Genomic DNA, 22,010 nt, shown 5'->3' on the forward strand with positions numbered 1-22,010 from the left:
TAGGACCCGGCTCTCATTTGTTCCAAGGAGTTTTAATGTGAATGAGATTGAAATCCTTACAGGTGATTTTTGCTTTAATGAAAACCTAAGTTCTGGAGCACAGATGGCAGTTGAAAAAAAAAGAAGAAAAAGAACCAGCATGACAACCCACTGTAAGGCAACTCACTCCAGTCCTTGGATACAGTCATTTTAAATAGTTTTCCAATACTGCTATACATTGCTAACAGTTCCACTGTTCCAGGAAATGTGATTGCGTAAGACTAATGAACAGTTTTGTGTGAAGTGAATACTTTTCAAACTGCCCCTTGGAATAAAGGTTTCTACACAGATGTAATTTGTTACAGTTTCTAGGGTATACTGTATGCTTCATTTAATTCTATCTATATAGTTTTATTGTAATACCTACAATTTTATATTGTCACTATTAAAAACATAGCTGAGTTAAAAGAGTAAGCACGTTACTTTGCCTCTTTTGAAAATCTGAAATAAGAGGTGTGAAATTCTGCCATTCTTACTCAGTTGTTACACTTTCAAACTTTCAGAATTCAATTTTTGCTTTGCTTCAAAAGCCAGACTTGTCCGAATCACTTGCAATCATGAACTTTCCCAGACATACAGGTTGCAAAACTAAAGTGCTTTTAACAGCTGTGTCCCAAGTTCAGAATATAGGTCTCTGCATGCTTTGTTAGCCCTGAGCAGGGAAGCAGGGACTTCAACATTTTGGCTATGTCTTCCACAGTTTGCCTTTTACTGTCACGGTGGCGGCTGCTGCTGCTGCTAAGGATGACATCTGATGTTGACATCAGACATTGGGGAGAAAGAATAGACTTTCAATATCTGTGCTCAGTCACTAGGAGAAAAAGCTGTGACAAGAGCCATCACAAAAGGAGATAATCTACTCCTCCTCAACTTTCCATCACCCTCTCCTGCAAACAATGGAAAGCTTTAGAGAAAGGCAGGCTAATGAATCATCCCTGAGCCCCACTTATATTTCATTTATGCCCTACGTTAGAGGAGTCTCTTTGCAAGCATAGCTGATAATGTAAATAAATCATTTCTATTTTGCAAAAAGGTCATATTTATTGGAGTCATTCTAAGTCCTACATTCTAAGTAGCAAACAACCACATACTGACATTTCTTATTCTTTCTGACTGAAAAGCTGCTTACATCAAAGGAAGAAAACATTAACAGAAAGAGATAGYGGTGGCCCTTTAACCCACTTCAGTTTTAACAAGTTAAAGAGAGAACTACCTCATCATTATCTTTACTGCTCTACACTTACTATGGGAAAATGCCTTGAATAAAGGAATTCCTGAACTGCAGAAGTTTTCAGAGTTTGATGCTGCAATCCTTATGTTTGCTGTACAGAATCTACCTATATAAATCATCCACTTGCAATGGATCAAGTAACTCCTATCTATGGGTGCTGTTCAACATAGGAGTTGCTAGAGTCTGATCAAGCTTTAATTCCTTAATTATCCAAGGCAAGAGGCAACTAAAAATAAAAAGAGCAATCATCGTAAAATGCTTGAATCCGCTCGCATTACTCTTGCTTAACTATGTTCAATGTTAACATGATACCAGGCCTACCTGAGTTGGTAGGTTTCCTAAAATTTTTGTAAAATATAAATATTATATACTCCAGCGACATAACAATGATCATTCCAATAAGAATGAACTGAACCAGGCACACGAAGGAGTAAGAAAAAGGAGTTTTTACAGCAGTATGGTAAGCATATGCTCCATCCTCTCCCAAAAGCCATTGTGCAAGCTCTGTGGTGGGGCAGGCTGCTGGATTTGGTGTTGACTGCTGTAGCAGATTTATTGTATTTCAAATTTATGTCAGCTGCAGCAAAACAAAGAAGTATGTCAGTATTTTAAATTACCCACTTTTTTCCGTTCTCAAAAAGCATTTCAGCACTAGGCAAAGTTTCAAGTCCTCTGAGATTTTTAAATCTCTCAGTTCATCTGTCCTTCTTCAATATTCACAGATATATTTTCAGCCAGGACAGGTACACAATCCTGATGCACATCATTCAGTCTACAAATTCAACATTTGGTGATAACCCAAAGAGACTTTTTTGAGGGAACTCTACAGTTTTCTTTTGAGAGAGAATGGGAATGAAAGGGGAATCCCAGAAATTCCCCTACCATCAGCTCTGTGCTTGAAGTATTATTAACACTTTCACTTTCTAACTCCTACTCTCACCATTTGAATCTGGATCATAACAGCATGACTACCCTTCAGTACCCTGAGTGGGTGGTTGTTTTGGCTGGAGCTAAGGTGTACATGCTTTGTGACACAGAGTGCCCTTATGGTGACACATACCTGTCCTTTTCAGTTGCATTTTATACTTTTTTTTATCAACTCATTTATTGACAAAGACAGATTAGAGAGTGGAATTTGTGTTATTCAGTATTCACATTTTAGCAATGTGTGAAAGGTAACTCCATAAAATACTTTAGTCTGTTGTTTTCACAGCACTGGATTATTCTCTATAGCATCGTTTCCTTTCCAAACACCTTCTTCTTACTAAAATCCTATAATATACGCCCTACCCTAAAATACCACAATGCACACCTGAAATTTCAGGTTGGGCCTCTAGTACTGAGGTTTTCAAATCCTGAATGAAGAATCTGAAGAGCTATAATTAAATTATAATAGAAAATAAATTCAGTTATTGCCAGCCTGCCTATCTATAAAAAGCTCCATATCTGTAAGAAGTCCGAGAGGAAAAGAAAAAAGGAACCGAATAAATGCATGGAAGAAGTCCAACCATTAAATTTCTCTGATAGCAGAGCAATAAAACCAGAATTTGATGCAGGAAAGGCTTAAGTGATGTGCAGTAGAATGGGAATGACACCTGTAGATTTACGTTTTTCACAAACAAGTGAAGTCTCTTACTGACTCTTCATGTATCCAACCATGCCACTTCTTTCTATCATCCTTTGAGGGGTAAAAAGAGCTCCTTAACCAAACTTTTAGAAAAGTTCCATTCAAGGAGTGGGAAGATGAGTTGCTTTTTTTTGTTTGTTTGGTTGGGTTTTTTTGCAAATAAAAATATCTATCTTTCTGAATAAGTTTCTAACCAATATAAAGAAGGGAGATTATTCTACATGATTCTGTTCTACCTTATCATTTATTGTAAAGTGGTCATTAACTAATTGGCAAACCTTCTAAACAGCTGCTATTTTAAAATTTCTCTGAAATCAGTACCAACAACCTCCTGAAAATAGTTCATACCTCTTTTTTTAGCTAACATACCAAATAGAGACCAATTATTGCTTGTGTAGCTATTATACACAGTATCAATATATAATCCTAAAATGATATAAATATAGATATACTGTTTGCTTTTCCTACTATCTTCGCAAAGCAAATGCAACATTTGTACCTTGGGTAATTAGCACCAAGGCTGTTCTTTCTAAATTGCTAGTGAGTATCTCTATGCCATCCTTTTACTTTGCATCCAATTAAGGGCAATGCATACTGCCCTACAAGAATTTGCAAGCTGTACCGAGAAATAATGCAGTGTTAGTTTTGTAATTTAGTGCACAGGGCACATTTGCGCTAAAGCTCTGTAAACTGGGCCTGTGGTCAAAAGGAGCAATTAGCACTTTGTTAGTATGCAATGATGTACTAATCTGCACAGTCCCCAAAAGCAATTGTCTATTCCTTTTGCCCTCGTGTACAAATTTTCTACAGTATGTACAGCACTGCCCCCAAAATAGCCCATCACAGCACAGTTGCTGTAAATCAGGTTCCCTGTGATTAGAACCTAGATATCACTTAGAATTTATTTATTTGAAAAGCTCATGCTGTACCATTCATCCCTTTTTTTTGTGTTGATAGCTGCACAGTTCTCTGAAAGTGTTAAGCAACTGTAACTGTTCTGTCAGGAAGTAAATGGGGTCAAATTTAGGTGACAGAATATTTCCATCTGAACCCCCTCTAAAGATTGCTCTTAATTAAAAATAGTTGCAAGCCATGTTCTCCAGGAGAAGAAACCAGGAAAATAAACCTGGTGCTAAAAGTGGCCTGATGGTAAAAATCATAGATCATAACACAACACTGACAACTGTCAGAAACAGTGGACTAAAATGTATTCAGCGAGTATTCCACATCCCCCTCTGGTGGCTGATATGTAAAGGATGTGAATCTATAGCAGGTACCAGCTAAATTATTTTTTATACAGAAGGACTTTGCAATAGTCACCAGAGATGGTCCACAGCGAGGGCTGCAAAAAACAAAAGAGGAAGACAAGGCCAAGCATCTGACAGTTACTAATGCTTGTTGTTTAAGGGTCTGATTTCAAAGGCTGTTTTCTGAAAACCAGGCTCATTATAAGGTATCTCAGCTAGGGCACTCACCAGCCAAAACACCTTCAGCCACTAACAGTTTTGGAAAATCTTGGCATTGGAACATGTACCTACCAATTAAGGGGGAAAATACAAAGCATCTTCTCCTCCTTGTATGAGTTGCCTAGAAGCAGGCTGAAACAACAGTTTTGTACTTATCCAGCAAAATTTACAAGGGTGACAGGGTTGCCATTTCCAAAAGGGGTGTGGAAAATTAGGATGTTAGCTCCCTCAGAAGAATGGTATTGTATAAGCACCTCCTTAATAGCAGAATGCTACACATTTAGTATGAATTCAACACCACCATCCAGCTAGATAATGCAAAAGTCCAGTCCTCAAGTTAAACGCAAAAAGAATAAAGAAAGCCCTATCAACTGACAGTACAGTCAGTGGCTTCAACAAAATGATCCTTTATGGGGACCTCTAAATTAAAAGCTGTCCTTCATAGTCATTGCCCACACACTTGTCTCTGATCTTAAGCAAAACAGCTCTTCAACTCTTCAGACTCTACGAGAGCAGAGACATGCTCTGGGCTTTGACAGAAGAAGGGGAGGAACAGTGGAGAGAAGGTGTATGTAGTTGTAGTTGTAGGAAGCTGACTGAGCTTTTCTTCCTCCTTTCTTCCCCATTGCATCTGCCATTGTCATGGATTTGGTTCAAAGAGCTTATGGTTTTCATTTGCCTTTCCTTTCCCCCTTCTCTTTGTTGCCAATGGGAAATAAAAAGAATGAGAAGAGGAATACGTATGTGGAAATGATAAATCAAAATCTCACTGCAAAAAAAAATCCACATTTTAAATTTTGCTTGTAAAAAATTAAGAATTACAAATTAATATTTTTGTGAGAAAATTCCTGTAATCCCCCCCCCCCCAAAAAAAAACCTTTTGCCATGTGAAAAGTTCTGATTGGTTATCCTCTCAATAAATACCAAATTCACTTAATGAGGAGATTATCGACCATTCCATTGCTTCTGACAAGGAAGGTTCAGCTCCATAGACCTGGGCACATGATATCTCTGATCAGTCTGTCAATGATCACCAAGCCAGTCACAGACATCTTCAGAATGGGAGTGCAATAAGACAGCAACAGACCCGAAAGAGCGCATGTTTCGTGAAATTAGAAGGAAACCACTGAACACAAGACCAAGGCCTGTGAGAGCTGCATTCTTCTGTTAACTAGAGCACCAAATGTTTGCATCTCAGTATTTACCATTTTGGTGACTAAGGCAAAAGTAATTTGAAAAAGTATTAAAAATATAATGATATAATGACACTCACTACTTGCAACACTGCATAAACTAACATATTCCTCCTAATCTTCTCTCCATTTCAAGAGTTAAGATTCATAATATCTCTCAAGGGGGATGAAAGAAAGGAATTAGACATGGTGGTTAAGAACATGGAGTCTTTTGTGACCTGGGAGGAGACTATTTAGATCAACAGTTAATGTACAGTACCCTCTAACATTGTATAATTTATTAATGGGTCTACACAGCAACATGGATCCACGGAGGCAATATCAACTACTTGTCCTCCTCATTCACTTCCCCATGCAAGCTGGAGTACCTGATTCATTTGCTTTCCTCCATCTGTCTTTTTGTTTTCCCAGTTCATCTCTCCAGGACACCACCTTTTGCAAAGAATGCTTTAAATTTGTTCTGGAAAGAAAATATAGTTGCTTGGATGTTATCCAGCATGGCAAGGCATATAGAGGGTTAGAGAGGTTCTTCGCTCGGTTTTCATTTAAGCTGCAGTAAGGTTTATGCAGCTGTCTAAAACATTTGTAACTACTGAATTAGCTTTCAGATAGTTCATTTAGCTTTCATTGTCAATGAGTTTTGTAACAGAGCTGTGGTAGGTGAGGAGTAGATAATATGTTAACAAGAAGGCTGTTCCTGTCTCTACTTAGTGTCAGCACCTGCCATTTGGGATTCTCTCCAAAATGTGCGTTCTGTTTGTGAGAATACAGAAGAAGAATGAAGAGAGTTACTGAGAATTCTAGTTTTGCTTGTCTGGGCTTACATTTCTGAACTTTGCAAATTAATAAAGACAAAGAAATGAGCATACAGAACCGTAAGTGTTCAGATATGTTATCCAAAGTAGACAGAAATAAGATCCTGCCAAAGATTTAGCATTTGAGCAGATTGTTTAATATTTATGCAGGAAAATTTAAACTGATCTTGTTCCAAAAATATTTTTAAAATATGACTTTGTTGAAAATTGCAAATTCCTTATCTGCTTAGAGGGTTTTTTTTTTAGAATAAAATAACATATTTTAATATATGTTGCTATCATGCTGTTATAAACATCGGAAATGATTAACACTGGAAGAGCATTAAAAATTTAAACTGTTACACCATCTGTGCTGTCTGTTTATTTTTCACATTTCATTCAACTTGGACAGTGAAAATAGATTCGTTTGTTTTTCTCTCTCACTCTTGTGCGCTAGCATAATGATGTAGTGTTTCTGCTACAAACATTGCAAGGGAATATTGCCATATCCAAAAATGCTGTTTTAATAGATTTAGAAAAAGATACGTATATATATACCTATACATATATGTATATTTATACATACACACACACACACACATACATACATACATACGTGTATTTATATATATAAATCCAAACACAAATAATTTGAATTTATTAAAATGATGACATGTTTAGACCATTGTTTCAGTTTTTTATGTTGATTACTTTTCCCGACATACCACAGGCATCCCTGGGTTTATATAGTTAGTGTGTGTCTGTTGTGCTTGACAAACTGTTTTGCAAAAAGAGATTGTCAGCTAACCAGGACAAAAGATGCCTGAAGTGTGATGGTAAGGTGCACTTGTCTTTGGCAATGCACTCTGTGTTATTTTTATGCAAAGAATGAGAGAGAAGTGTGAATACTTTTTTATAGGCCCACCTTCATTCAGAAGGTCTTGCCCACCTGATTCTCTCAATTTAAAAGCAGCAGAATCTTCAGCTGCAAAGTAACTGAAAAGGAAATCGAGTTTCAAAATCCAGTTTCACCACTGAAAAGGTGGTTCCAACTCTGCTATCCTGTTAGAATTTTGCTATCTAGTTGGAATGTCTCAGGGGAATTCTTCTTCCATATTAAAAGGAAGAAAAATCTGAAACAACTGAATCCTGAAAGGATGTTCCTCCTCACAAAGAGAGGTCTGTTGCTGTCACATCCCAAGGCCATTTAATCCCTCAGAATTTGACAGAAGGAGCAACTCCCTATTGAGTCACTTAAATTACAGCATCAAAACCAAAGGTAAATCTGTTTGATTAGCATTAGCAGACACCTTATTTCTTCCATGCTTGCAGGCACAAGGCTAGAACTAGATGTAATCTCTGGGTGTGAGTAGCTACCATGCATTCCTCAGAAATTATTTTCCAGATCATGCTACAACCATTCCCCATTTATTAATTCTAAACCTGGATTCAGTGGCAAAAATCTAAGCTGAGATCTTTTGTGTTTTCTCAAAACAAAACAAAATAAAAACAATTTCAAATAATGCAAAAGCTTCACTTGAGATTGTTAGCTTTCCTTACTTACGTCTTGGTTACCACTTCTCCTGGACGCCGTTTCCAGCAACTGTTCTACTGTAAGCCACTCATCAGTTGCAGGGCTCTGAATTTCAGGTAAACTTTTTAACTCTATAGTGAAAGAGGTAGATAACAAGAGCAAAGTTAAGATGATGAGCCTTCCTCTCCTCTTCTAAATCAATGATGTTTTTCTTGGCACTTTGTTCTCTGTAAACCACAGAGCGACCAGAGCAAAACAAAAAAAAACCAACCCACCCCTCCCCCCAAAAAAAAAAGCCTCACAATACCTTCAGAGTGAATCAGAATAACACAAAAGTCTTTAGGAAAAAAGAAAAAAATGAGGAAAAAGTGTGGCTTAGAAGGAAATTTTAAAACCTTTAGAAATGACAACTTTATGAATGCTATATAGAAAAGAAAAACAAGTATAAACAAATTGGACTTGTCTAATAAATATGAACCTGACCAGATAGATTTCTTTTATCCTTTCATTTGCCCTTGAATTTTGACAAGCATTCCCTTGCATGCAAATTGCCTGGGATTTGAAAGGTCTGTGACACAATATTCATGATAGTCAGCTTCACTGATAGTTTCCCACTCTTGTTTTTCAAGAAAAAGAAAAAAAATCACTCTTTTTGGAGACATAATTTCCTTATTCTTTTTCTCAAAGGGGATTAAAATGTTAAGTCCTTTATTCCTTACCTTTGATGAGTCTGGAATGGATTGTGAATCTGATATTGCAAATTGGCAGAAAGATCTTATTTTGTCTGAATTTTTACATCAGCCCCTCTCAAAGTGTCTAATCAAACCTGTCACTCCTATGAAGACTGACGTGGCCAACAAGTGTGTTGCTGAACTGCAACATGCCAGACTTAGCGACTCTTGCCATAAAAGCATTTGAAAATCTGGATTTTCTATTGATCCCAGCTTGCTTTTGCTTTACAATGACTTCTGTAGCTGGACTACATCAATATTTCTGTCAGAAAGGTTACACTGCATGTGTTGATCATGTCCAATTTACCAAATGCTGGAGTGACAATAATTGAGTTGTCTGAAAGTTTATTGCTGAACAATGAGAAACAATGTCTTTGCTGATGTCAAGGAAGACTGTAAATGTTCAGATACCAGCAAATGCAGAGGTAACTTATCTATTCTCCCAGAAGAATTTGGGATGGGCTTTTTCATTCTTAGTTTAGAAGAGCCTTAGGCTCAAAAATAAAGGGCACATACTCTTTTGGAGACTGATATTCAGAACAAAACCATGCTTTAATACTTTGGAAATTCATACCACAAAATGAGTGATTTTTGTTTTCTTCCTCTCAGTAGGAATGACTTGCAAAAACATATTCCTCTGTTCTCTCTCTCCTCTCTATGAATCTTGCACTTTTTCTGCTGCATTCAGCAACATGGCTTTTATTCAGAAGCCAGCAGGTCATTTTAGGGGCTCTGTAAAGAATTACCTTTCTGAATCCTCCACCCAAAACTAAGGGTTAGGTTTTTAAATGAAATATGGGAATTAGATAAGCAGGTGCCACTGAGTTCCAATGGGATTTGAACAGCTAACTCGCTTCACCCCCACTATAAACCCAAGACTGGAATTCAAGAAATTTTGCCCAGGCAATAGCCAGTAGGGAGTTTTTCCTCAGTACAGATGTCAGGACTGGATCTTTAGCATATCATCCTTTACCACATCTGACTGGTATCAGACCATTCATACAGAGGGCTTGGTTGCTACATTCTGCTTTCCAAATGTAAGTAAACCAGGACAAAGGCAGCTGCATAAAGTGACCAGAATAAACATGTTGAAAAAGAACAGTGGCTCAGCAAGTATCTGTGGGTACGAAGGCTATAAGAATATTAAAAAGCTAAATGTTTTTAAGTCAATCCAGTCAAGTGCCTATAAAAGCAAAAAAAAAAAAGAAAAAGAAAAAGCTCTCTTTTTTCCTCAGCTGTGGTGGTGCAGCACCTGCCATTAGCTGTGGTGGTTCCTATTTTCATATTGTCTGACAGTAGCAGTTGGACTGAGCCAGAGCCAGTGAGGCCGAGAGGCAGACTCCCTGCTTCCACAAAGCTGAATTTAATAAGATGAGAACAGTATGCCAAGATGGTGAACTCCCTCCCTAGCACTTATCATGACACTAGTCACTCAGCAGGGCCCTTATTGCAGCAGTAATCTGGGTGAGCCTGGCAGAGCGTCCTGCTTACAAGTTCAATATAATAGAACAGCAGGGCACTGGAGGCCTGGCAGAAAAGCTTAGCAAAGTTAAAGCCTATTACGCTATGCCTGAAAAAAATGGCTCTCAAAATATTATATGCCGAGTAAAAACCTGGACATGCCAAGTGCAGTGACATACTAAGCCTCTTCCATAATGGTGCATTCATTAGTCTATAGACACAAGCAACATGGATTTAAATGTCCATAACTCGGATAGAAATGGAAATGCAAATTTGTCCTTTTCTTCTGCTTGGCTTGAATTTAATAGGCAACACTACAGCATAATATATAGATAGCTAAAAGAAATACTGAATCTGCTCTGAGTTGCATTAAGTTGTTTAAGTTATAAAATCTCCACTCTTTATTTTATTTTATTTCCCCTATATTTTCATAAATAAAAAAATCAGTTGAAATAATAACCCATCTCACTGGTATATACTTGTAAGTGAACATGAAAAATCAGCCTTGACAAGACCTGTGGCAGGGAAGCTGTATCAGACCCACCCTTAATACAGTGACATAAGACACAGCCTCATCAGCTTTTAAATTAAAGCAGAATAAAGATCAGTATGCTGTCCACGATAACATCATAAGTTAGACTGTTTTTCACTGGACAACTATTTATCTGATTGAACACCTTAAAATCTATTTTACTTCTGTCCCTATATTTAGCTTCAATAGTGTCTATTATAGCATGGATTTGAAATCCATTAATAATGTGCTGATACAATCCTGAAGCAGCAACCCTACTTTGAATGGCAATTTGGAAGGAGAATTTTGCTTGTTAGGAATTGCCAGAAAAGCCTTTCCATCTGGTCAAAAGACTGTGATAATAAACTCCCTTGAAATGAATTCCAAAATGATAAAACATCTAACAGAAGAGATGGAAAAAGAAGAGGCAGGCATATACTTCACTTGTGATGAGAAGATAGATGTGTCACCTGAACACTTTGTGAAGTCAAGCAGTCTTTCAGTTGCCTAAACATAAGCCCTTAAAGACATTTGAGGTGCCCTTGGGTTTTCCACCTGGTCTCTATCCATCACTCCAGAAAAGCTAGAGTCTCCTGTGCAATCTGGACCATATATGCCCTACATATAATAGAATCACACAGTCAGGGACCTCAGGGGGTCTGTAGTCCAACGTCCTGCTCAAAGTAGGGTCAACACTGACTTCAGACCAGGTTGTTCTGGGCTTTGTCCAGCTGAGTCTTGAAAGCCTCCAAGAATGGAGATTCCATAGTCTCTTTGGACCCTGTTCCAATGGTTACTTATCCTTATAGTGGAATGTTTTTTCCCTTGTGTTCAGCTGGAACCTCTCCTGTTTCGACGTATGGCTCTCATTCTGCCACCATGCACCTCAGTACAGAGCCTGACTCTGTCTTATTGGTAACCTTCTCTTAGGTATCAGAAAGCTGCTACTAGGTCCCCCCAAACCATCTCTAAACAGTTTTGTTCTCTACAAAAGCCCAGTTCCCTCAGGCTCTCCTCACCAGGCATGTGCTCCAGCCTCCTGACCATCTTGGTGGCCCTCCGCTAGGTTTGTTCAAGTTTACCAGCATCTTTCTTATACTGGGGGCACAAAACTGGATGCAGTATTCTAGATGCTGTCTCACAAGTGATGGATGGAGAGGAATAATCACTTTCTTTGATCTACTGGCTACACTTCTGTTGATACAACCCAGTGTGCTGTACTTTATCACTGCCATGGCACACTGCTGACTCATGTTTAGTCTACTGTCCACCAGGATCCCCAGGTCCTTTTCAGCAAAGCCTCCCAGCGTTAGGGAGGCAATCCATAAGAACTAGGACTGTGATCTGGCAACTTCCTTAAATTGTTTAAAGAAGACTTCATCCATTTCTTCATACTGACCACATGATCTGTAACATATTCCTACTGCAATGTCACCCTTACTGGTCTCCCCTTTGATCATGACCCACAAGCTCTCAGTCAGCCTGTCTTCTGTCCCATAGAAGAGTTCCATACACTGAAGCTGCTCCTTCACACAGATGATAACCCCTCTTCCTCATCTTCCCTGCCTATCTTTCCTAAAAAGCCTGTATTAAGTAACCCAGAGCTCCAGTCACACGAACTACCCTGCCACACTTCAGTTATTTCAGTGATGTATTAGTCGTGCACCTGCATATAGAGCTTTAGCTGCTTCTGTTTGTTTCCCAGGCTGTATGCATTTGTGCACAGGCACTTGAGGTGAAACTTCTTTTAACCTGTTTTATCCTTCCTGATGGATTTCTTGCTCCCATCACCCTGTCCCATGTACTTACTACCCTGATTTCTGTTCCCTCACTTATCTGCAAGCTGTCATCACCATCCCTTGACGTAACTGGTTTAAAGCCTGTTGGCAAAGATCATATGTGTGGATGTCTTGGATACTCTAGGGCACCTCAAAAGGAAAGTACTTGCATTTAGACAGTTGAATCCCACCTTTAGTGTCTTAGTCCAAGACTTGCGACTGCTTCTTTCTGATCATGTCTATTTCTTATTCCCTCCTTCCAGTCTGTAGCACTTTACTAATCATTCAAACACAGGAATAGGACATTATATTCTCCAGTTCTTTATCCATGCACAGAAAGGTTGTTTCAGATGCTGATTTTGGTTTTTGGAGGAAAAGCCTTTCTCTGTAAAAGAAATTAACTTATTTTAAGTTTTATCCAATAGAAACAAGCTAAGATGTGCTTGAGTTACAGCACAAACATGCTGAAACTAGTTAATATCTCTACCCAGCACAGCAGTCAATAATATTTTACTACAGAAGCAAGCCTTGAGCAATATCAGTGCTCCATAAAATGAAGCTGAACCCTCTCCAAGGATCTTATATCAGATTTTCAATATCTGCAGTGTTGGCTCTTACGCTATCCAGTTCAATTCATCCATCTCCTGCCATGATCTTGATGTGCTCTGAAGTTGCACCAAAGTGTAGCTGGTCGCAAATTTCACACTTACCACTTCAGACAAGTGAAAGGTCAAGGACTTACAACAGTTGTGCAGCTCCTTATCAGTACCACAAAGCACAGACAGACATGGGAGTGACTGCAGGTCAGATCAGCTGTAATTTATACTAACTATACTAAGTCCATATAGATCCATCCCACTTCCCCCAGACAGCAGAATATGTGTGTTTGAATGTTGCTCACTTGTCTCACTTTTCATCTGCTCTGTGTGCAGAGTATGGTATAATGTACGGTATCAAAAATATATATGCACACTTTCTGAAAACAAAAGGATGATACTAAATTAATATATAAACATTAAATAGCTCTTTCAATGCAAAAATCCTTCCATATTTGGAGGGGTCAGCAGTACAACTCCAAAGGTAAAAAGAAGATTTTAAACTAGCCACTAACCAAAGGGAGAAAAAGAGATGGAACTAGAAATGGTCTAATATCATGCTGAGAATGCTGCTAGAGAGAAAGCAAATCATGCCACATTTATTCAGTACATTCTAAAAACTGAAAAAAATAGGCATTGCTTCTAGTCTACRATGAGAAATGATACACGGTGTTAGTGTGACTATTATAAAATATGTGATAAGGAAAACCTAAAAAGTGCTAATTGAATGCCCTTGAATCATATCACCAGGCCCCATTAGAGCTGGTGACACTGGAATACTTTTTTACAGGAATCTAACAGTATAGGACTACTGATGATTATTATTTTAATGTTCATGAGTCACAGCACTGAGTTACAGATGTTTCTTAGTTGGTGAGCAAAAGCAAACTAACGTTAATGATGTTTACTTTCAGTCCTAAATAAAATTAAAACAAACAAAATGTGACTGAAGGTAGAAATATTTCAAATATATAACATCCTGATGTGTAGATATTTTACAGTCTGGTCTTGTCCAACAATAGCCTCAGTTACAGTCTAATGTCCAGTCTTAGCCAAAAATAATTGAAGACCCCTTTGTCCTCCAAAAGAATCCTATTAATCTCATTTTTGAATTTTAATAAATGGAATAGTTAGACCTCCAAATCTGAAATGTCATTCTTGTTTCAAAATTAACTAACATGTTTTAAAAGAAATTTAAATATGTGATGGCCATAGAAGATTAAAAAAAGAAAAAAGAAAAAAAATTAAAAATCCCTTTTTGAGTATACCCAAACTAATTTTTTCTGTTTTCTAAATGTAACTCTCAAAAAAACTAATTATTTGCATATTTCTGCTCATCTACATACTTCAGAATTGTATTTAAACACGAATCCTGCTACATCATATATAATATTGTTTGTCAGCAAAGTCTTTAAAAGCTGTATGTTAGCTCACCTTTAACATAGTTAGAGAAGCCATATTGTAAACCAGCTCCAAGTTATGTGTCTATATTTTTCAAGATTTTTAGAGGCCAGAAGGCAAAGATGAAGCAGTCTTGTGCAGCTTTCAAAAAAAAAAAGCATAGTTTTCCTTATCCACAGGTATATTTAGGACACCTGACCCACATAATTAAAGACATATCACTGTCTAGAGATAAGCATTTACAGTATGAAGCACTCTTGAAAATATCAATTAGCAGTTATACAACTTTTAAAAATCTGCCCCAGCATTCTTATATACATTATCAAAGCCCAGACACGTCCTTGTAAACCCAAATTAACTGATTTTTTTCTCATATCATTATACAACAGTGCAGTTCATCACATCAGTTTATTCCTCATTAACACCAATATGAACAGAATCTGTTCTGTAGATTTGAATGATTTGACTTTGAATACTCTGATTTCACTATTAGTATCTGAATAATACTCTATTATACACTATATTATTCTAGTGTAGTTTTTTTCATTGTGTGCAACAATTGTAGTTCTCCTGTCAGATACTATAAAAAATATATAAGCTTTTTATCTTGAAATAGCTTTTAATCATATGATAGAGCAAGAAGCTAATTATTACATAAGCCATGCAAAAAGCATTTCCATTCTTTGTTAAATCAGGACAGATATGGTCATCCATATCCAAAGTTGCTCTCAGAACAAATAACAATGATGATACCTTCTAACTTCTTATGCCAAGGTCTGGAAAAAAAGTTTTGGAGTCAGTGGGAGAGTTTGTTTGCTTATTAGGCACTAGAGCAGGCTGTCTAAAACATAACACCTCAAAAGTCTGTTCAAGTAGGAAAAAAAAAAATATATATATATATATATTCTCTTGGGCACAAAACCTTATTTTGAGATGTGCTCAAGCATGGCTTAACCTGATGTTGGCATAGGCTATATTGCAGCACCTCTGGACTATTGCAATACATAACAACAATAAGAAACACTGTCAATTATGTCATTATATTGAATTCATAACTGGAACAGTTGCTGGAAATAGTTATTAATGAAAGAAAAACAACAGTCCGAAGTCATCACCAAAAAAAAATGACAACAGGCAACTCACCTAAAATTGATCTTTGGCACTCAAGGAGAACAACTGGATCTTTTGAGTGTATCTGCCCAGTCCTTCACATCAAAATGTTGGTATACATGTAGGAAAATATCTCCTAAAAAAGCAAAGAATGATCACCAAAGACTTTCTACAAGTTATTGCTCCACTCAGTATGAGCTTAACTGAAGTCCAAATTGTGAAATAATAAACCGGACAGAAATTGAAAGTTTATTCTTTGCCTCCCAGTGTTTACAGTAATTTAAAGCCAAACACCAACAAACAAATTGGCAGCTGGCATTTTAGATAGCATGAGGTGTTAGCCATATAGTCCAACAAAATAAAACATTTATTCTATTTGTCTTCAAGTATCTATGTTAGCAGAACATTAAGATGCAAGGGCATTAAGATTTTGCTTTCAGGATGTTAGAACACCTTTTCCTTGGACTTTTATCAAGAGTGTACAAGCTTCTCTTTACTATGTATTCGTCCTTGCTAAATCAGATGCAGAAGTTTAGAATAAAAGTTGTCTTCACAGATTCCATACGGTTTTGAATAACAGTTGCTGCAGCACAAGCCAAGTGGCATGCTCAGCTTAATATAACACTACCTACATTGTGTTTTCTGCCATGGGGCTCCTTTCACTCTCTTTCCCTTCTCTTTGAAAAGTATGTTGGTCCTACCAGTCCAAAGGAATTTCATTTTTCATGAAACTGCATTGCTGATGGTTTCTGCAGTGCTCTTGAGGCCTTGTGACATTAAAAATTTCTATTTGAGAAGTTTGTAGTAGCTAATTCTGGCTTCAGCGGAAAAATAGTTTAAAGATACACTGCTGCTGTATCTATCCTTCAGTATAACAGTCAAACAGTTATTTGTTTTCCAACCTAATAATGACAAGGTGGGATCTGAAATCTGCTGAGAGCATTCAGTATTGCTCTGTCCTGAACACATCATTTGCCCTAGAATGTTTCAGCACTAGGTGACAGAACTAAAAAAAAAAACAATCACCCAAAATGAGAGGTAAAATAGCAGCAACCTCTTTGACAATGYTCTTTCTTTCTGTCCATCTTACTCAGGGATTTGGATATACACAGGACGACATCAGTGGTATCCCTGCTTTCTAATGCCAAGGGTTTACCTGAGAGCAACAGCAAGGGCTTCTTACCATGTCATTTCACAGTTTGAGGTAGATTCTGTTGAAAGTAAAGGCTTAAATACTCAGGTTCATCCAAGTTATGCCCCCAAGCTCTGAAGAAAAATATGATGAGACACTGTGCTCTTCCCTTAGGCTGACTCACCCACTGGAATGAAACCCTAGAGTTCCAACCCTAGCAAGAGAGGATAGGGTGACACAGAATATGCCTACAAGAGCTAGGGATTTTTCTCTCCTGGGGTTGGTTATTGATCAGTGAAAAAAGTTCCCATGTGTTTTACACACCCAGAAGAACATAGTTGTGYAAGATCCTTGTGAGCATCAGAAGCACATATATTTCAACATGACAGTGAAAAAATCTATGAAGAAATCCCCACTCAAGTACCCTTCCATACCTAAATTCCATAATTTACAAACAGCCAAGTAACATAATAATTCCATTGTTAATCCAAATAAATCTAACTGGGGAGTGTATGCACCAGCCTCATAAGAAATACAGGTAGAATTATAGCCAAGTTATTTTTAAAGTTTTTTTTAACAGTCATTTGTTTCAAAGATGCTAATAAGTAGCACACCACTGACTGCTCCTAAAAGTCCCACCAGGACTATACCTGAGAGATAATTAGAGGAAATGCACAGACAAATTCATAAATGGATGTGTGTGCATAACATCTTCACTGATATTAGCCATGGTGCAGCTAAATAAAGGTCAAGTATGACTCAAAACCTTAGGAATCCATATTATATCTTTATATTTTCTTATGATATCATTGATTTTTTTTTTACATTTATGAATGCCTAGTTTTGATTTAATACAAATACTGGAGTGAATATCAGTCAATGGAGAATATATGAAATGTAAGATCAAACTGACCCAAACAGACACCTACTGGCTTAGTAGAACAGTTAATGTTCATAAGTATATGGGACTAAAGCAACTGCTTGGATTAATGGACCCATTTATTCGCTCCTCTACATTATGTAAAAAGAACAGTTACATGTAAGCTCAATAAAGAAAGAAAACACTACTCAAAAATTTCCTTCCTTATCTACTCACTCTTTCATATATTGGAAAGACTGATGAGTATGAAAAGCTTAGTTTTGACAACTTGGAAAAAAAAAACAAGGTTAAATGCAAACCCAAATGACTTAGCATGAAAATTTATTACAATTGTAAAAATATGCTTTTAAAGGGAAAAATACTGAATATTTAATACTGCAAATAAGTAGTATGTAGAATTACGCCTGTGGGTTCTTTTGCTATGTTGAGTGGATTTAATTTAATTTAGAAGGGTTGAAAAAATTGTATACAGTATACACTTTTCCAGTCTTCTACCAGTTTTTGTTATTGTTGTAAAAGAGCAGAAAGGAAGCTACATAACTAATCTAACAAAGTCTAGCCACATTTAAATGAGAGCAGAGTTACACAATGCCTGCCTAGCAAACAGTAAAACAGAGAAAACTGAAGTRATCACTTCAAAGTAGGAGGGAATTCACTCACACAGATTCTTCTCCTTACACAAGAGAGAAGATATTATCCACCCTGACCATACTAAGGGACCTGCGAAACAGAAATAATATTAAAATATTTTTTCATTTAATATTGTCAACAAATTGAAATACTTTGCTGTACTGGATATGAACAGTCAGAATACAGAACTGCAGATTTCCAGAAAAACTCAGCTTTATAGAAGTTGTGCATTTCAGCCAAACACTGTCATTTCTAGTGATCTGGTGCTTAAACTAGCTACCTATAGTGTAATGTCATCTCGATGTTAGTGAATATTTAAATGAAATTCATAAGCTATAGAATGCTGGAAACAATTTGGCAAATGATGTTTGCAGAAATCAGCAGAAAAAAACTGCCTTGTTTAAAATCTGTAGATTAGTGCTCATACAAGCGCATCTTCCACAAATCTGAAATTTTACACTTGTACAAACCCAGGAGGCAGATCAAGTAATTTACTGGGACTATTAAAAAAGTGCAACTCTCAGAAAAGGTGCATTACTTTGCATTCAACCACATATGTCTACAGGCATCCTTACTAGCTGATCTGCATCACCACTATTTATCAGTTTCACTGTGGCTTATTCTATATAATCTATATGAGGTAAATATATTAAACAAATAAATGCCTATTGCTGGACAGTGAGTTAACCTCTTTATTTCCTGGAAGGACTGGACATACTGGAAAAATCCAAAAGGACAACATGCAATGTAACATCCACAGCATTTTGGAAATACAAAAATCTATATGCTTTTGTATATTTGTCATTTTAATACAATTTGAGGGATCTCACAGAATATACAGACTTACCAGTCTATTCAGTCAATTAGATCTTCTTTTGAATCTATATTAATAGTTGTCTTGCATTTGTTTAGCCATAGTAACTAGATAAAGGATACTGATTACCGTCTATTTTTATTCCAGCATTCTCAACAAAGTAATAGTAGCATTTCTCTTCAGCATGCTTTGAAAGTCAAATATTCTACCTGACTTTTCAGAAGTTCTAAAATACCTATTACTGCTGGGATATAGTTCAGTGCTTCATTAAATGTAACTATTTAGCTGTGCAATTATAGATAAACATCTAAGTCTTGATTAATAAATAAAAGGATTACATCCATGCCAGTGAAATGCTGCATATATCTTGCTATTGTGTAGTATAAACCTCTGGGCATTTTCCTTCAGATTCACAGTCAAATTTTGTTGTAGAGGTGAACTGCATATGTGATTCAAATGGGCTGGAGGCAGATGCTCAGATTTTTCCTGAAAACATATAAAGGCTTCAGGGAAACATCTTCCCTTGGTGATCATAAAAGCACCGCTTGCATGTTTCCATAYGGAATATCCTTAGAACCTTTTTCACAAGCACAGAGAGAACTGAGAAGCAAAGCTGAGTAGTTCTGGCACCCTAAGGATTTCTGAGACAATAACCAGGAGGAGAAAGCTCTTGTGTACATAGCAATGCATTACAAATAATGGGAGATATCTTACTATTCTTAAATGCCTGGCAGTCCTCAGCTCTGGGGATTCACTCTGGTCCATTATAAGGCCAGGTATTAAATTTAGATTTGATTGAGATTTCCAATTTTTTTAAGACTTTAAATCAGAATCATCTGTAATTACAAGCTATAAATGCTTTGGGCTAAAAGCATTTATCTAGCAACAAACATAATACGGCCTATTTATCCATAAAGTAATAGTAATAGGTGTAATAGATGGTAGGTAGCACTTCTTAATTTGAAACACTTTGAGATTTTGTTGCTGCTTTATGAGGGAAATGTTTGCACTCGAGGAAATTATACTAACAAATTAGTCTTATAATCACATCATAACCACTACTAAAGAAAAAGCTAGTTACATTTATCTAAAGTTCAGTTGAGATAGCAGTGATGGGTAGGCAAAGGGTGGGATAAAGTTCTGTTTAAACCAATACCTAAACCTATCCAGCTTAAGCAGCTGTGTTCAAAAATCTTTTTCCCATCTAGATCCAGGGTCATTGTAACTGGAAGTGAAACATTTCTTTATTTGTTTTGATGAAGTTCAATTTCCTTTTTATTTTTTTATTTTTACTTTGTAGGGTACTTCCTGTATAAGTTGGTTATATTCAGTTTCTTTTTCTGTCCATCCCCTGGCTTGTTACTTTTAGGGTGGTCTGAATTTCAGATTTGGTGTTGTGATGTTATTTTGGGTTTTTTGTTTCCTTCTTCTCTCTGACTGCTTCTATTTTCTTCTTCGGGGACAAAGAATTCATCATACTTTCATGTATTCATGTCCAAAGTGCTTTACTTCTCAATAAATTCTAGTTTATGGGGCCTAATTCAGGCCTTCACTGAGCTTTCTATCATGTTGCCCTCTGTGTAGCAAAGCAATTTCAATGCTTATAAATACATTCTAGTACCAGCATCCACCATATGATGCCCAGCAGAACCCTTCTCTTGGAATACTGGTATTATTAAAAATGGACTTTCTTTGTCATGCCTCTCCTGTGTGTCATTTAAACATGTCTCTTCTAGGACTTCAAATTGTCTTGTGATAGAAGTTCTGAGTTTTCTCCCTTAACCTTCTTTATTTTTCTGTAGGTGTGCTACATATTTCAGTGCTTAATATTATTTCCCCTTGTCTACCCATCTGCTTATTTTAGCTGCTTCTTCCTCTCTGCTGGATTCTGTACAGACTTCCCATCCCCCTGTCCACTCCTTTAAACTCTCCCCCATAGCTCTGTCTATCCTCTCAGCCGGTGCATTTGTGACCCTTCTGTTCAGATGGAACCCATCCCACCTATATAGGCTCCATCTGTTCTAAAATGTCCCACAAACCTAAAAGGGGATGGAGGAAGTTCTCCTCTACACAATTGACGTCACTAGGAGGAATTTTCCTGGGGTTTTGGCCCTGGAGAATCAGTAGCATTTAAGAACAATAAAAAGACTTCTCACTGAAAGGAATTCCTGTGAACGATGTTACTGCAATACCCACCTATATGCATGCATACTTCTCAGGACCTGATCCAAAGCCTAAGTCACTGGGGATTTTCCACTGATCTCAGTGGACTTTGGATCGGGCCTTCATTTCACAAATACATGTGTTCAAAGGACAGGTTTAAAAACTGGGAACTTCTGCCAAGACAAGGGTGTTTAATAACTCCAAAGCAATTTTCTTTACTCAAAAAAAATATGGCAACTAATAAAATAAAATATTACAGAGATACTTCTTTGGGAAACCATTATTAACAATATCTCTGTGTATATTGGGATTTAGTGAAATTAAACCTTGCAAATATGATGCAGCCTTTTGCCAGTGAGGTGATTTTTTTGGTCATTCTCCAAATGTTGCTCAATATCTCCAGAATGTAAAGTATTAAAATCTCCTTGTGACCTGCTTCAAGGGACAAGAAAAGCTGGAAGCAGATAAAAGCAAAACACTCCCTAAAATGGAACCTGCTTTCAGCACTGGTAAAATCTCTAGTCTCAGGATTTTTTTCTTTATAGCCTAAGGAGAAAAGTTGTATTAGTCTACCCTGTTCAAAATAAATAAGGAATGAAATATGTAATTTACATTTATATATCTCACAGAACAGATGTAAAAATAAAGAGTAAAGGCTGAAAATAATTCTTGGCAATTATTACTCCATTCAGTTGCTGAGATGCACTTGAAAATTCCTAAAAGACAAGAACTAGAACTGCTCTATACTTTATTTTTGAACAAGGTTCCTTGCAATGATGGTTTCTCCCAGCTTTTTGCAAGGTACAGTAGCTGCAGCTTTGTTTATCTGGCCCCTACACAATATTGTCAGGATGCATTTCCATTTTCCAAGTGACTGCTGCCACTGTGCCACAATCTGTGCTCATTTCTCGAGCAGCTA

This window comes from Apteryx rowi, unplaced genomic scaffold, assembly GCF_003343035.1.
Source record: "Apteryx rowi isolate R43461 unplaced genomic scaffold, aptRow1 scaffold_138, whole genome shotgun sequence".
NCBI lineage: Eukaryota > Metazoa > Chordata > Aves > Apterygiformes > Apterygidae > Apteryx > Apteryx rowi.